We start from the raw sequence: 15,160 nt of genomic DNA, 5'->3' as shown, positions 1-15,160 counted from the left end.
TTTTATGGAGATGCATAATATCATGCGGGCCATAGATAGGATGAATGCGGAGAGTCATTTTCCCAGAGATGAGGGACTGAAAACTACAGGGCATAGTTTTAAGATGAGAGGGGGAAGATTTAAGAAGGACCTGAGGGGCAACTTCATTATGCAGAGAATGTTTTTGAAATGGAATGGGTTGCCAGAAAAGTGGTTGAGGCTGGTACAATAGCAACATGTAAAAATGAATTAATACATTGATGGGAAGGGTTGAGAGCGATATGGTTCAAATGTGGGCAATTGGAATTAGTTGAGTGGGCAGCACAGACCAGTTTGGGCCAAAGAGCCAGTTCCCATGCTCGATCACTCTATGACTCAATGATACTCCATTTAAGTCAGTGACACAGTGACACTCCGGCTTACACCAGCCCACACCACGTCACTGTCAGGGGGGCACTCTGGGCTATGTCAGCTCACACCATGTCACTGTCTGGTGGACACTCCGGGCTACAACAGCCCACACCATGTCACGGTCAAGGGAACACTCTGGGCTATACCATCCCACACCATATTGCTCTCGGGGGACATCGTGGATAGAGCAGCCCACATCATCTCGCCATGCAGTGGCTTCTATCATTTGATTGTCGAAGGTGAAGATGTTATCTACCTGCTTGGTAATGTCCTCTATGAGGTCAGTAATCCCCATCATACGCTTGCCCTTTACTATGGAACAAGCCCGACCCTCTTTGCCGTGTAGGTAGTCGAGGGCATACCGGTTTTGCTGAGGAGATAGACGTAATTCTAAGAGCATGTCCTTACCTCCTGCTAAGTTCAAGCGGTCTCCTTGCCCAACCGGGTTAGACCACAAATAAGATAGTTTAGTTTTGATGCCGAATAATTCCTGCAGATCCTCCTCAGGAAAAGGTACTGAGAAATGTGTAAGCCACAAACTGGGCTTTACTGTTACCCAAAGCCTTACCACCTCTCTAATGCGCGCAGAATATAGGTCAAAGTGAACGTTTAGTTGGGAAACCCCAGCCCCATTCCCAGGTAGTTGGGCAGGGAACAGTCGTTATGAAAACTGCCCCTACAGCGACAGCAGAGGGATTAACTATTTCAATAAGAATAATGAAGACAGTCGCTTTGTCTTGGCTGACAAAAATAATATCCGGGTTTAGTTTAGATGATGGAGGGGGCTTCCCAATATGAAGCAGGCCTGTCTTTGTGACTACCCTGAAAATAAGGGTAGTCCATAGCTCCACAATATGGTCACACTGGGCTCTTAGGGTGAAAGCTGTTCAATAAAAAGTGGTGGGTCTTTCAGTAAGAGATGTGATTATTGTCCCAGACTGGTTCCTTCCATCCCACAATTGAGAAGATGGAGATGTTATTAGGGGTGTCATAGTAAGGTATGTGACATTAAACATCACAAAGAGCCCGAATATCCACAATAACAGAGACACACTCCTCCAGTAGGCAAATGTATGAGATGTGAGGCGCCACAGGGACACAGGGAAGCAGTAGCAGTTGGTACATTGGACCAAAGCACATGGAATAAACATAGTCACCTTCACCTAAGTGCATCCCCATCCTGTGCAGTTGTAACAAATTGGATAGGCTTCCCCGGACTTATTATAGGAATTCCACAGGCTAGCATATGGGGATAAATAATAATCAAAGGAAAGATGATACCCAATAAATGCCTAACAGGTATTCCATACTTCCATAGTTGGGGTTCAGGAGGGGGAAAGTGGTGAAAGAGTCCTTTGTTGTTGTGAGGGCATAACAGACCACTTCATTCTGGCTGAATATTTTATGATACTTTGCAAAAGCAAATTGTTAGTGAAGGACGACATCTGCCCCTTTCTCTTCTGCGACGTGCAGATTTAGACCTCCTTGAGTCGAGGCAACACTGACCAGGAACACCGAAAGGACAACTGAAATCAAACTGGCACAAAACACCTTGACAAGGTAAAGACCACTGAGACTTGTTCTGTAAATGAACTGTCCGATCTTCTTGGTGCAGTTGACCATTGCGGCAGTCATTCTTGGTAACATTCCATGCATCAAAGGAATCAGTTTCTCGGGCACATAAGGACATCTTTTCAGCTTAAAAGGGACAAAGTTTCTGATTGCTCAGGATCACACGGGCAAACAGCCCCATCTTCAGCACTAATGCCGGCGACAACAAGTCCACATAACAGACTAAGTTCGATTTTCATCACAATGGTCGTTTTTACTTAAGGATTAGGGTATGTCAAACAGAAGAAGAATTATGATTCGGAACATGCAGCTTTGGTTGCATGCATGGTTTGTTTCCAACTGATTCCGGTTCGTCTTCCACTTCCCCATCGTCTCCATCTCCATCATCACCATCACCACAATCTCCCCCCCTCCCCCCCCCACCCCCCGGACCCCAGAAGGGGCTCATCTAATGACCTTGGAATGATGAAGATGAACCCAGGCGGAATGCCCGGCGACCTTTACAGCAGTCAAGCTGGTGTGGAAACCCTGGAAGGGCCCTTGCCATTGAGATTGGTCGGTGATAGGGTGTGGTGCAGGGTTCTGTGTGTTTTCTGTATATATCTGCTTAATGACAGGAGACAGACTGGGATGGTCGAAGGTTGTGTGTATATTTCTGTGTATATGTGCTCAATGGAAGGAGAACAGGGTGGTGGTGGAGGGTTGTGTGTGTGTTTCTGTGTATATCTGTTTAATGGCAGGAGATAGGGTTGTTGTAGAGGAGTGTGTCTGATTCTGTGTATATCTATTTAAGGGCTGGAGACAGGCTGGTGGTAGAGGCTTGTGTGTGTGTGTTTCTGTGTAAATGTGCTTAATGGCACGAGAACAGGGTGGTGGTGGAGGATTGTGTGTCTATTTCTGTATATATCTGTTTGATGGCAGGAGACAGGGTTGTTGTGGAGGTTTGTGCGTGTGTTTCTCTGTATATGTGCTTAATGGCAGGAGACAGGGTGGTGGTGTGTGTGTTCCTGCATATATCTGCTTAATGGCAGGAGGCACGTTGTTCATGGGATGTTGTGCGTGTGTGTGTGTTTCTGTGTATATCTATTTAATGGCCAGAGACAGGGTGGTGGTGGAGGGTTTTGTATGTATGTGCGTTTTTGTGTATACCTGCTTAAGGGCAGTAGGCAGGGTGTTCGTGGAATTTTGTGTGTGTATTTCCGTGTATAACTGTTTGATGACAGGAGACAGGGTGATGAAGGAGGTTTGAGTGAGTATATGTGTGTGTTTCTGTGTGTATGTGCTGAATGGCACGAGACAGTTTGGTGTGTGTATGTTATTGTGTATATCTGTCCAATGGCAGGAGCAGTGTATTCATGGAGTGTTGTGTGTGTGGGTGTTTCTGTGTATATCCTTTTAATGGCAGGAGAAAGGGTGGTGGTGGAGGGTAGATGTCTGTGTGTCTAAGTGCTTACTGGTAGGAGACAGGGTGGTGGTGGAGGGTCGTGTGTGTGTGTTTCTGTGTATATCTGTTAAATAGCAGGAGACAGAGTGTTGGTGGAGGGTTGTCTGTGTGTGGTTTTTTGTGTTTGTCTGTTTAATGTTGGTGTTAGCGTGGTGGTGAAAGCATGTGTATGTTTTTCTGTATGTATCTGCTTAATGGCAGGAGACAGACTGGTGGTGGTGGAGGGTTTTGTGTGTGTGTTTCTGTGTATGTCTGATTAATTGCAGGAAACAGGCTCGCTGTGGAGCGTTCTATATGTATGTGTGTTTCTGTGTATATCTGTTTAAGGACAAGAGACAGGGTGGTGGCAGAAGGTTGTGTGCATGTTTCTGTGTATATCTGTTTTAAAGTCTGGAGACAGTGTGCTGGCGGAGGGTTGTGCGTGTGTGTTTCTGTGTATATCTGATTAACGGTAGAAAACAGGGTGGTGGTCGAGGGATGTGTGTGTTTGTGTATATATCTGCTTAATGGCAGGTGACAGGGTGGTGATGGAGGGTGTAGTGTCTGTGTTTCTGTGCCTATGTGCTTACTGGTAGGAGACAGGATGGTGGTGGAAGGTTGTGCATGCATGTGCGTTTCTGCGTATATCTGTATAAGGTCAGTAGGCAGGATGTTCATAGAACATAGAACATAGATCATTACAGCGCTGTACAGGCCCTTCAGCCCTCGATGTTGCGCCGACCTGTCATACCAATCTGAACCCCATCTAACCTATACTATTCCATGTACATCCATATGCTTGTCCAATGACGATTTAAATGTATTTAAAGTTGGCGAAGCTACTACTGTTACAGGCAAAGCATTCCATACCCTTACTATTCTCTGAGTAAAGAAACTACCTCTGACACCTGTCCTATATCTGTCAACCCTCAATTTAAAGCTATGCCCCCTTGTGCTAGCCGTCACCATACTTGGAAAAAGGGTTTCCCTGTCCATCCTATCTAACCCTCTGATTACCTTATATGTCTCTCTAAGTCACCACTCAACCTTCTTCTCCCCAACGAAAACAGCCTCAAGTCCCTCAGACTTTCCTCGGAAGACCCTCCCTCCATACCAGGCAACATCCTAGTAAATCTCCTCTGCACCCTTTCCAAAGCTTCTACATCCTTCTTTTCATGCGGTGACCAGAACTGTACACAATACTCCAAGTGCGGCCGCACCAGAGTTTTGTACAACTGTAGCATAACCGAATGATTCCTGAACTCTGTCCCTATATTTAAAAAAAAGCTAAATCACTGTATGCCTACTTAACAATACAGTCAAGCTGGGTGGCAACTTTCAAGGATCTGTGTACCTGCACACCGAGATCTCTCTGCTCATCTACACTACCAAGAATCGTACCATTAGCCCAGTACTTTGCATTCCGGTTACTCCGACCAAAGTGAATCACCTGACACTTGTCTGCATTAAACTCCATTTGCCACCTCTCAGCCCAGCTCTGCAGCTTATCTATGCCTCTCTGTAACCTACAACATCTTTCGCCACTATCCACAACTGTACTGACCTTAGTGTCCTCTGCAAATTTACTAGCCCACCCTTCTACTCAATGGTCCAGGTCGTTTATACAACACTGACCCTTGCGGCACACCACGTGTACCTGGACTCCAGGATGAACATTTCCCATCAACCACCACTCTGTTTCCTTTCAGCAAGCCAATTACTGATCCAAACTGCTATATCTTCCACAGTCCCATTCCTCCGCATTTTGTACAATAGCCTACTGTGGGGAACCTTATCAAACGCGTTGCTGAAATCCATATACACCACATCAACCGGTTTACTGTCATCGACCTGTTTGGTCACCTTCTCAAATAACTCAACATGGTTTGTGAGGCACAACCTAACCTTCACAAAACTGTGCGGACGATCCGTAATCAAATTATTATTTTCCAGGTGATTATAAATCCTATCTCTTATAACCTTTTCCAACACTTTACAAACTACTGAAGAAAGGCTCCCTGGTCTACAAATACCTGGGCTGTCTCTACTCCCATTCTTGAACGGGGAAGCACATTTGCTATCCTGCAGTCTCCTAGCACTATTCCTGTAGACAATAACGATTTAAAGATCAATGCCAAAGCTCGCAATCTCCTCCTTGGCTTCCCAGAGATTCCTAGGATAAACCTCATCCGGTCCAGGGGACTTATCTACTTTCACACTCTGCAGGATTTCTACCACCTATTCTTTGTGAACCTCAATCCCACCTAGTCTAGTTGCCTGGATCTCAGTATTCTCCTCGGTAACCCTGTCGTTTTCTAGAGTGAATACTGTCGAAAAATATTCATTTAGTGCTTTCCCTATTTCCTCTGACTTCTCACACAACTTCCCATTAATATCATTGATTGGACCTAATCTTACTCTTGTCATTCTTTTATTCCTTAAATACCTAAAAAAAGCCTTAGGGTTTACCCTGATCCTATCCGCCAACAACTTCTCATGTCTTCTCCTGGCTCTTCTGAGCGCTCTCTTTCGGTCTTTTCTGGCGACCTTATAACGGTCAAGCGCCCTAACTGAGTCTTCACATCTCATCCTAACATAAGCCTCCCTCTTCCGCTTGACCAGAGATTCCACATTCTTCGTAAACCACGGCTCCCGTGCTCTACAGGGTCCTGCCTGCTGACAGGTACATACTTTTCTCGGACACTCAGGAGGTTTTCCTTGAATAAGCTCCACATTCCTAATATGTCCATCCCCTGTAGGTTCCTTCCCCATCCTACGCTTCCGAAATCTTGCCTAATTGCATCGTGACTGCCGTTCCCCAGCTGTAAATTTCGTGGAAGGTTGTATGTGTATTTCCGTGTACAGCTGTTTGATGACAGGAGACAGGGTGGTCACGGAGATTTGACTGAGTGAGTGTGTGTGTGAGTGTGTTTCTGTGCATATGTGGCTTATGGCACGAGACAGTGTGGTGTGTGTGTGTGTTTGTGCATATCTGACCAATGACAGGAGGCAGGGTGTTCATGGAGTTTTGCGTGTGCTTGTGTGTGTTTGTGTGTGTCGGTGGGGGGGGGGGGGTTCTGCGTATATTTGTTTCACGGCAGGGGACAGGGTGGTGGTGGAGAGTAGGTTGTCTGAGTTTCTGTGTCTATGTGCTTACTCGTAGCAGACGGTGGTGGTGGAGGGTAGTGTCTGTGTTTCCGTGTCTATGTGCCTACTGGTAGGAGACAGGGCGGTGATGGAGGGTTTTTTTGTGTGTGTGTGTGTGTCTGTGCATATCTGTTTAATGCGAGGAGACAGAGTGTCGGTAGGTGGGGTGTCTGTGTGTGTGTTTTAGTTTCTGTGTAAGTCTGTTTAATGGTAGGTGACAGGGTGGTAGTGCAGGGTTGTGTGTGTTTTTCTGTATATATATCTGTTTAATGACAGAAGACAGACTGATGGCGGTGGAGGGTTGTGCGCGTGTGTGTTTCTGTGTATATTCGATTAATTTCAGGAAACAGGGCAGTGGTGGAGGGTTGTGCATGTGTTTCTCTGTATACCTGTTTAATGGCAGGAGGCAGGGTGGTCGTGTAGGGTTGTGTGTGTGTGTGTGTGTGTTTCTGTGTATATCTGTTTAAGGGCTGGAGACAGAGTGGTTGTGGAGGGTTGTACGTGTGTGGTTCTGTGTATATTTGATTAACGGCAGGAAACAGAGTCGTGGTCAAGGGATGCGTGTGTTGGTTTCTGTGTCTATCTGTTTAATGTCAGGAGGCAGCGTGGTTGTGGTGGGTTGTGTGCGTGTGTGTTTCTGTGTCTATCTATTTAAGGGCTAGAGACAGAGTGGTGGTGGAGGGTGCTGTGTGTGTTTATGAGTATAACTGTTTACAGGCAGATGGCAAGTTGGTGGTGGAGGGTTGTTTCTGTGTATTTGTGCTTAGTGGCAGGAGACATGGTAGTGTGTGTGTGTTTCTGTGTATATCTATTCAATGGCAGGAGACAGAGTGGTGTTGGATGGTAGAGTGTATTTGTTTCTGTGACTATGCTTACTGGCAGGAGTCAGGGTGGCGGTGGAGGGTTGTGTATGTATGTGTTTTCTGTGTATATCTGTTTAAGGTCAGTAGGCAGGGTGTTTGTGGAAGGTTGTATGTGTGTTTCTGTGTATATCTGTTTACTGGCAGGAGACAGGGTGGTGCTCGAGGGTGGTGTGTGCGTGTTTCTATGTATACCTGTTTAATTGCAGGAGACAGGGTAGTGGTGGAGGGTAGTATGCATTTGTTTCTGATTATATCTGTTTCATGGCAGGAGACATGGTGGCGGTTGAGGGTTGTGCTTGTGTTTCTGTGTATATCTGCTTAATGGCAGGCAACAAGATGTTGGTCAGGGGGTATTGTGTCTGTGTGTGCATTTCTGTGTCCATCTGTTTAATGGCAGAAAATAATTTGATGGTTAACAGTTGTGTGTTTGTGTATTTCTACGTATATCTGTTTAATGGCAGGAGACAGGGTTGTGGTGGAGGGTTGTGTGTGTGTGTGTTTCTGTGCATGTCTGTTTAATGGCAGGAGACAGGGTGATGGTGTTGAGATGTGTTTGTGTTTCTGTTTATATCTGTTTAATCGCCGGAAAGTATGTGGTGGTGGAGGGTTGTGTGTGTGTTTATATGTATATTTGATTAATGGCAGCAAACAGGGTGGGGGTGGAGGGTTCTGTTTGTGAGTGTATTTCTGTGTATATCTGTTTAGTGGCAGGAGACAGGGTGGTGATGGAGTGTAGAATGCGTGTTTGTGTGTATATCTACTTAATGGCAGGAAATAAGGTGGTGGTGGAGGATTGTGTGTGTGTGTGTTTCTGCATACATCGTTTTAATGGCGGGTGATAGGGTGGTAGTGGAGGGTTGAGTGTGTGTGTGTTTATGTACATAACTGTTGAATTGTAGGAGACAGGGTGGTAGTTGAGGGTTGTGTGTGCGTATTTCTTTATATATCTATTGAATCACAGGAGACAGGGAGGCAGTGGAGGGTTGTGTGTTTGTGTTTCTGTATATATCTATTGAATTGCAGGCGACAGGGTGGTAGTGGAGCGTTGTGTGTGTGTTTCTGTGTACATCTGATCGATGGCAGAAAACAACTTGGTGGTGTAATGTCGTGTGAGTGTGTTTCTGTGTATATTTGTTTAATTGCAGGAGACAGGATGGTAGTGGAAAGTTGTGTCTGTGTCTTTCTGTGTATAATTGATTTATGGAAGCAAACAGGGTGGTGGTGGAGGGTTGTATATATGTTTCTGTAAATATCTGTTTAACTGCATAATAACAGGAAACAAATTGCTGTTGAAGGTGTGTGTGTGTGTGCGCACGCACGTGTGAGTGTGTGTGTTTCTGTGTATATCTGTTTAATGACAGGAGACAGTGTGTGAAGGATTGCCTGGATGTTTCTCTAAATATCCGTTTAATTGCAAGAGACAGCGTGGTTTTGGAGGTTGGTGAGTGTGTGTTTCTGTATATAACTGTGTAATGAATGTAGACAGGATGGTCGTGGAGGGTTGTATGTGTGTTTCTGTGTATATCTGCTTCATGACATGAAACAAATTGGTGGTCAATGGTTGTGTGTGCGCGTGTGTGCGTGTGTGTTTCTGTGCATGTATGTTTAATGGCAGGAGACAGGGTGGTGCTGAAGATATGCGTTTATGTTTCTGTATATATCTGTTTAATTGTAGGAGACAGGGTGGTGGAGGAGGGTGGTGGGTCTGTGCGTTTGTGTGTATTTATGTTTAAATGAAGGAGACAGAGTGGTGTTGGAGGAATGTGTGTGCGTGTTTTTGTGTATATCTGTTTAATGACAGGAGACCGGGTGGTGGTGGAGGGTTGTATATATGTTTCTGTAAATATCTGTTTAACAGCATAATCACAGGAAACAGATTGCTGTTGAAGGTGTGTGTGTGTGTGTGTGTGTGTGTGTGTGTGTGTGTGTGTGTGTGTGTGTGTGTGTGTGTGTGTGTGTGTGTGTGTGTGTGTGTGTGTGTGTGTGTGTGTGTGTGTGTGTGTGTGTGTGTGTGTGTGTGTGTGTGTGTGTGTGTGTGTTTAATGGCAGAAAATAATGTGGTGGTGGAGGGTTGCGTCTGTATTTCTGCGTATGTCTGTTTAATGGCAGGAGACAGGGTGTTGGTATCGAGAAGTGTGTGTTTCTGTTTATATCTGTTTAATCACCGTAGAGTGTGTGATTTGGGAGCTGTGTGCGAGTGTGTGTGTGTATATATGATTAATGGCAGCAAACAGGATGGCTCTGTGTGTGTGTGTGTTTCTGTGTCTGTCTGTTTAATGGGAGGAGACAGGGGGATGGTGTCGAGATGCGTGTGCGTTTCTGTTTATACCTGTTTAATTGCAGTAGAGTGTTGATGGTGGACTATTGTGTGTGTGAGTGTGTGTGTGTTTCTGTGTAGATCTGTGTAATGGCAGGAGACAGGGTGGTCGTGAGGGTTGTATGTGTGTGTTTCTGTTTATATCTGTTTAATGGCAGGAGACAGTGTGGTCGTGGATGATTGTGTGTGAGTGTTTCTGTGTATGTCTGTTTAATCACAGGAGACAAGGTGGTCATGGAGTGTTTTGTGTGTGTGTTTATGTTATATTTGTTTCATAGCAGGAGACAGGAAGGTGGTTTCGAGTTTTTTGTGTGCTTGTGTGTATGTCTGTTTATTGACCGTATGGTGTGTGTGTGTGTGTGTGTATGTGTGTGTGTGTTTCTGTGTGTATCTGCTTAATAGCGGGAGACAACGTGGTGGTGGAGGGTTGTGTTATATGTTTCAGTGTATATCTGATTACTGGCAGGAAACAGGGTTTTGGTGGAGTGTTGTGTGTGTGTTTCTGTGTATATCTATTTAATTGAAGGAGACAGCGTGATGATGGAGGGTTGTGTGTGTGTGTGTATTTCTGTGTATATATGTTTAATGGCAGGAGACAGGCTGGTGGTCGACGGTTTTGTGTGTGTATTTCTGTGTATATCTACTCATTGGCACGAGAACAGGGTGGTGGTGGAGGGTTGGGTGTGTGTGTTTCTGTGTATATCTGTGTAATGGCGGGAGACGGAGTGTTAGTGGAAGGTTGTCTGTGTGTTTTCTTTTCTCTGTGCCAGTCTGTTTAATGGTAGGTGATAGGGTGGTGATGCAGGGTTGTGTGCGTTTTCTGTATATATATCTGCCTAATGACAGGAAACAGACTGGTGTTCGTGGAGGGTTGTGTGTGTGTTTCTGTGTATATCTGTTTAATGGCAGGAGACAGGGTGGTGGTGGAGGGTTCTGTTATGTGTCTGTGTTTCGGTGTATATCTGTTTAAGGGCAGTAGACAGGGTAGAGGTCGAGGGTTGTGTGCACGTATTTCTGTTTATATCTGCTCAACGGCAGGAGAACAGGATGGTGTTGGAGGGTTGTGTGCGTTTCTGTGTGTAACTGATTAATGACTTGAGACAGGGTGCTGAAGATATGCGTGTATGTTTCTGTCTATATCTGTTTATTTGTAGGAGACAGGGTGGTGGAGGAGGATGGTGTGTGTGTGTTTCTGTGTATACATATTTAATTGCAGGAGAACAGAGTGGTGGTGGAGGAATTCGTGTGTGTGTTGTTGTGTATATCTATTTATGGGTAGGAGACAGGGTGGTCATGGAGGTTTGTGTGTGTGTGTTTCTGGTAGATCTGTTTAAGGGCTGGAAACAGGGTAGTGGTGGAGGGTTGTGTGTGTGTGTGTATTTCTGTATATCTCTGCTCAATGGCAAGAGAACAAGGTGGTGTTGGAGAATTGCGTGTGTGTTTCTGTGTATATCTGTATAATAGCAGGAGAAAGGCTGGTGGCTGATGGTTGTGTGTGTGTATTTCTGCATATACCTGCTCAATGGCAAGAGGACAAGGTGGTGTTGGAGGTTTGTGCGTAGGCAGGGTGTTCGTGGAAGGTTGTATGTGTGTTTCTGTGTATATCTGTTTAATGGCAGGAGACAGGGTGGTGGTCGAGGGTAATGTGTGTGTGCATTTCTGTGTATATCTGCTCAATGGCAAGAGACAGGGTGGTCTTGGAGGGTTGTGTGAGTGTGTCTTTCTGTTAATATCTATTTAAGGGCTGGCGACAGATTGGTGGTGGTGTAGCGTCTTGAGTGTGTGTTCCTGAGTATATCTGATTAAAGGCAGGAAACACGGTGATGGTGGAGGGATGTGTGTGTGTGTGTTTCAGTGCATTTTTGTTTAATGACAGGAGACAGGGTGGTGTTGGAGGAATGGGTGTGCGAGTTTCTGTGTATACCTGTTTAATGACAGGATACCGGATGGTGGTGGAGGGTTGTATATATGTTTCTGTAAATATCTGTTTATTTGCTTAATGACAGGAAACAAATTCCTGTTGAAGGTGTGTGTGTGTGTGTGTGTGTGTGTGTGTGTGTGTGTGTGTGTGTCTCTGTTTAATGGCAGACAACAATGTGGTGGTGGAGGGTTGTGTGTGTGTTTCTGTGTATGTCTGTTTAATGGCAGGAGTCAGGGTGTTGGTGTCGAGATGTGTGTGTTTCTGTTTATATCTGTTTAATCACCGGAGACTGTGTGATTGAGGAGGTGTGAGTGTGTGTGTGTTTATGTGTATATCTGATTCATGGCAGGAGAGACTGGTGATTGAGGATTACTGTATGTACCTGTTTAATGGCAGGAGGCAGGGTGGTGATGGAGGGTTGTGTGCGTATTTCTCTGTGTACTTGTTTAATAGCAGGAGACAGGGTGTTCGTGGATTGTTGTGTGCGTCTGTTTCTGTATACATCTACTTAAGGGCTGGAGACAGGGTGGTGGTGAAGGATAGTGTGTGCGTGTTTCTGTGTCTAACTGCTTAAAGACAGGCGATAGTGTGGTGGAGGAGAGATGTGTGTGTGTTTCTGTCTATAACTGTTTAATGACAGGAGACAGGGTGGTACTGTAAATATGTGTGCGTGTGTTTCTGTATATATCAGTTTAATTGTAGGACACGGTGGTTGAGGAGGCTGGTGTGTGTGTGTTTTGGCGTAAATCAATTTAATGGCAAGGGACAGTGTGGTAGTGGAATGTAGAGTGTCTGTGTTTCTGTGTCTGTGTACTTACTGGCAGGAAACAGGGTGGTAGTGGAGGGTTGTGTATGTATGAGCGTTTCTGTGTATATCTGTTTAAGGGCAGTAGGCAGGGTGTTCGTGGAAGGTTGTACGGTGTTTCTGCGTATATCTGTTTAATGGTAGGAGACAGCGTGGTGATGGATGGTTGTGTGTGTGTTTCTGTGTATGTCTGTTTAATGGAAGGTGACAGCGTGATGGTGGAAGGTTGTGTCTGTGTGTGTTTCTGCATATATTTGTTTAATGGCAGGAGACATGTTGGTGGTGGAGGGAATATGTGCGTGTTTCTGTGTCTATCTGTTTAATTGCAGGAGACAGGTTGGTGATGGAGGGTTGGGTATGTGTGTGCGTGAGTTTCATTGCATATCTGTTTAAAGACAGGGAACAGTGTGGGGATTATGGGTTGTATGTGTTTGTGTTCCTGTCTATATCTGTTTAATGACAGGAGACAGAGTGGTGGTGGTGGGTTGTCTGTATCTTTCTGTAAATTTCTGTTTAATAGCAGGAGACAGCGTGTTGGTAGAGAATGGCGAGTGTGTGTTTCTTTGTATAACTGTCTAATGGCCGGAGACAGGGTGGTGCTGGTGTTTTGTGTGCGTATTTCTTTTGTATCTGCTTAATTGCAGGAGACAGGGTGGTCGTGGAGGGTTGTGTGTGTGAGTTTCTGTGTATATCTGCTTAATGACAGGAAACAAATTAGGTGTCGGGGCTTGTGTGTGTATGTGTGAGTGTGTGTGTATCTCTTTAATCGCAGAAAACAATGTGGTGCTGGAGGGTTGTGTGTGTGTGTGTGCGTGTGTGTGTATGTCTATTTAATGGCAGGGGATAGGGTGATGGTGTCAAGATGTGTGTGTGTTTCTATTTATAACTGCTTAATCGCTGGAGTGTGTGTGTGTGGGGGGGGGGGGGGGTTCTGTGTATATCTGTGTTATGGCAGCAGGCAGTTCATGGAGGCTTGTGTGTGCGTGTTTCTGTGTATATATGTTTAATGGACGGAGACGGAGGTGGTTTAGTTTTGTGTGTGTTTCTGTGTATATCTGTTTATTGACAGGTGGTAGGGTGTTAGTGGAGGGTTGTGTGTGTGTGTTTCTGTGTATATCTGCTTAATGGCAGAAAACAATGTGGTGGTGGAGGGTTGTGTTGTGTGTTTCTGTGTATGTCAGTTTAATGGAAGGTGACAGCGTGATGGTGGAGGATTGTGTGTGTGTGTTTCTGCATATATTTGTTTAATGGCAGGAGACAGCGTGATGGTGTAGGGTTGTGTGTGTGTGTTTCTGCATATATCTGCTTAATGGCAGGAGACAGGGTGGTAGTGGAAGGGTGTGTGCTTGTGTTTCTGTCTATATCTGTTTAATAACAGGAGACAGGTATTGGTGCAGGTTGGTGTGTATGTGTTTCTGCATATCCCTGTTTAATGGTGGGAGTCAGGGCAGTGATGGAGGGTTGTGTGTGTGTGTTTCTGTGTATGTCTGTTTCATGGCAGGTAACAAGTTGGGTGTCAAGGGTTGTGTGTGCGTGTGTGTGTGTTTCCGTGTATATCTGTTTAATGGCAGAAAACAATGTGGTGGTGAAGGGTTGTGTGTGTGTGTTTCTGTGTATGTCAGTTTAATGGCAGGAGACGGGGGATGATGTCGAGATGTGTGTGTGTTTCTGTTTATACCTGTTTAATTGCTGGAGAGTGTGTGATGGTGGACCATTTGTGTGTAAGTGTGTTTGTGTGTTTCTGTGAAGATCTGTATTATGGCAGGAGACAGGATGGTCGTAGAGGATTGTATGTGTGTGTTTCTATTTATATCTATTTAATGGCAGGAGACAGTGTGGTCGTGGATGATTGTGTGTGAGTGTTTCTGTGTATGTCTGTTTAATCACAGGAGACAAGGTGGACATGGAGTGTTTTGTGTGTGTGTTTCTGTTATATTTGTTTCATGACAGGTGGTTTAGAGTTTTGTGTGTGTTTCTGTGTATATCTGTTTATTGACCGTAGTTAGGGTGTTAGTGGAGGGTTGTGTGTGTGTGTGTGCGCGTGTGTGCCTCTGTGTAAATCTGCTTAGTAGCGGGACACAACGTGGTGGAGGAGGGTTGTGTTGTGTGTTTCATTGTAAATCTGATTATTGGCAGGAAACAGGGTTTTGGTGAGGGCTGTGTGTGTGTGTTTCTGTGTATATCTATTTAATTGAAGGAGACAGCGTGATGATGGAGGGTTGTGTGTGTGTGTTTCTGCATATATCTGTTTCATGGCAGGAGACAGGGTAGTGGTGGAACGTTGTGTGCTTGTGTTTCTGTCTATAACTGTTTAATAACAGGAAACAGGTATTGGTGCAAGTTGGTGTGCATGTGTTTCTGCATATTCCTGTTTAATGGCGGAAGACAGGGCAGAGGTGGAGGGTTGTATGTGTGTTTTTGCATATATCTCTTTAATGGCAGGAGACAGGGTGGTGGTGGAAGGTTGTGTGCTTGTGTTTCTGTCTATAACTGTTTAATAACAGGAGACAGGTATTGGAGCAGGTTTGTGTGTATGTGTTTCTGTGTATCCCTGTTTAATGGGAGAGGCAGGACGGTGGTGGATGGTTGTGTGCATGTGTGTTTTATTTATATATCAGTTGAATTGCAGGGGACAACGTGTTTTTAGAGGGTTGTGTGTGTCCATTGCTGTGTATTTCTGTTTATTGGCAGGAGACAGAGTGCTTGAGGGGGATTGTGTGTG

The sequence above is a fragment of the Chiloscyllium plagiosum genome, unplaced genomic scaffold (assembly GCF_037043375.1).
Source record: "Chiloscyllium plagiosum isolate Xiang-an unplaced genomic scaffold, Cpla_swu_hap1 HiC_scaffold_31, whole genome shotgun sequence".
NCBI classification, from domain to species: domain Eukaryota; kingdom Metazoa; phylum Chordata; class Chondrichthyes; order Orectolobiformes; family Hemiscylliidae; genus Chiloscyllium; species Chiloscyllium plagiosum.
Note: the sequence above shows the minus strand (reverse complement) of the source record.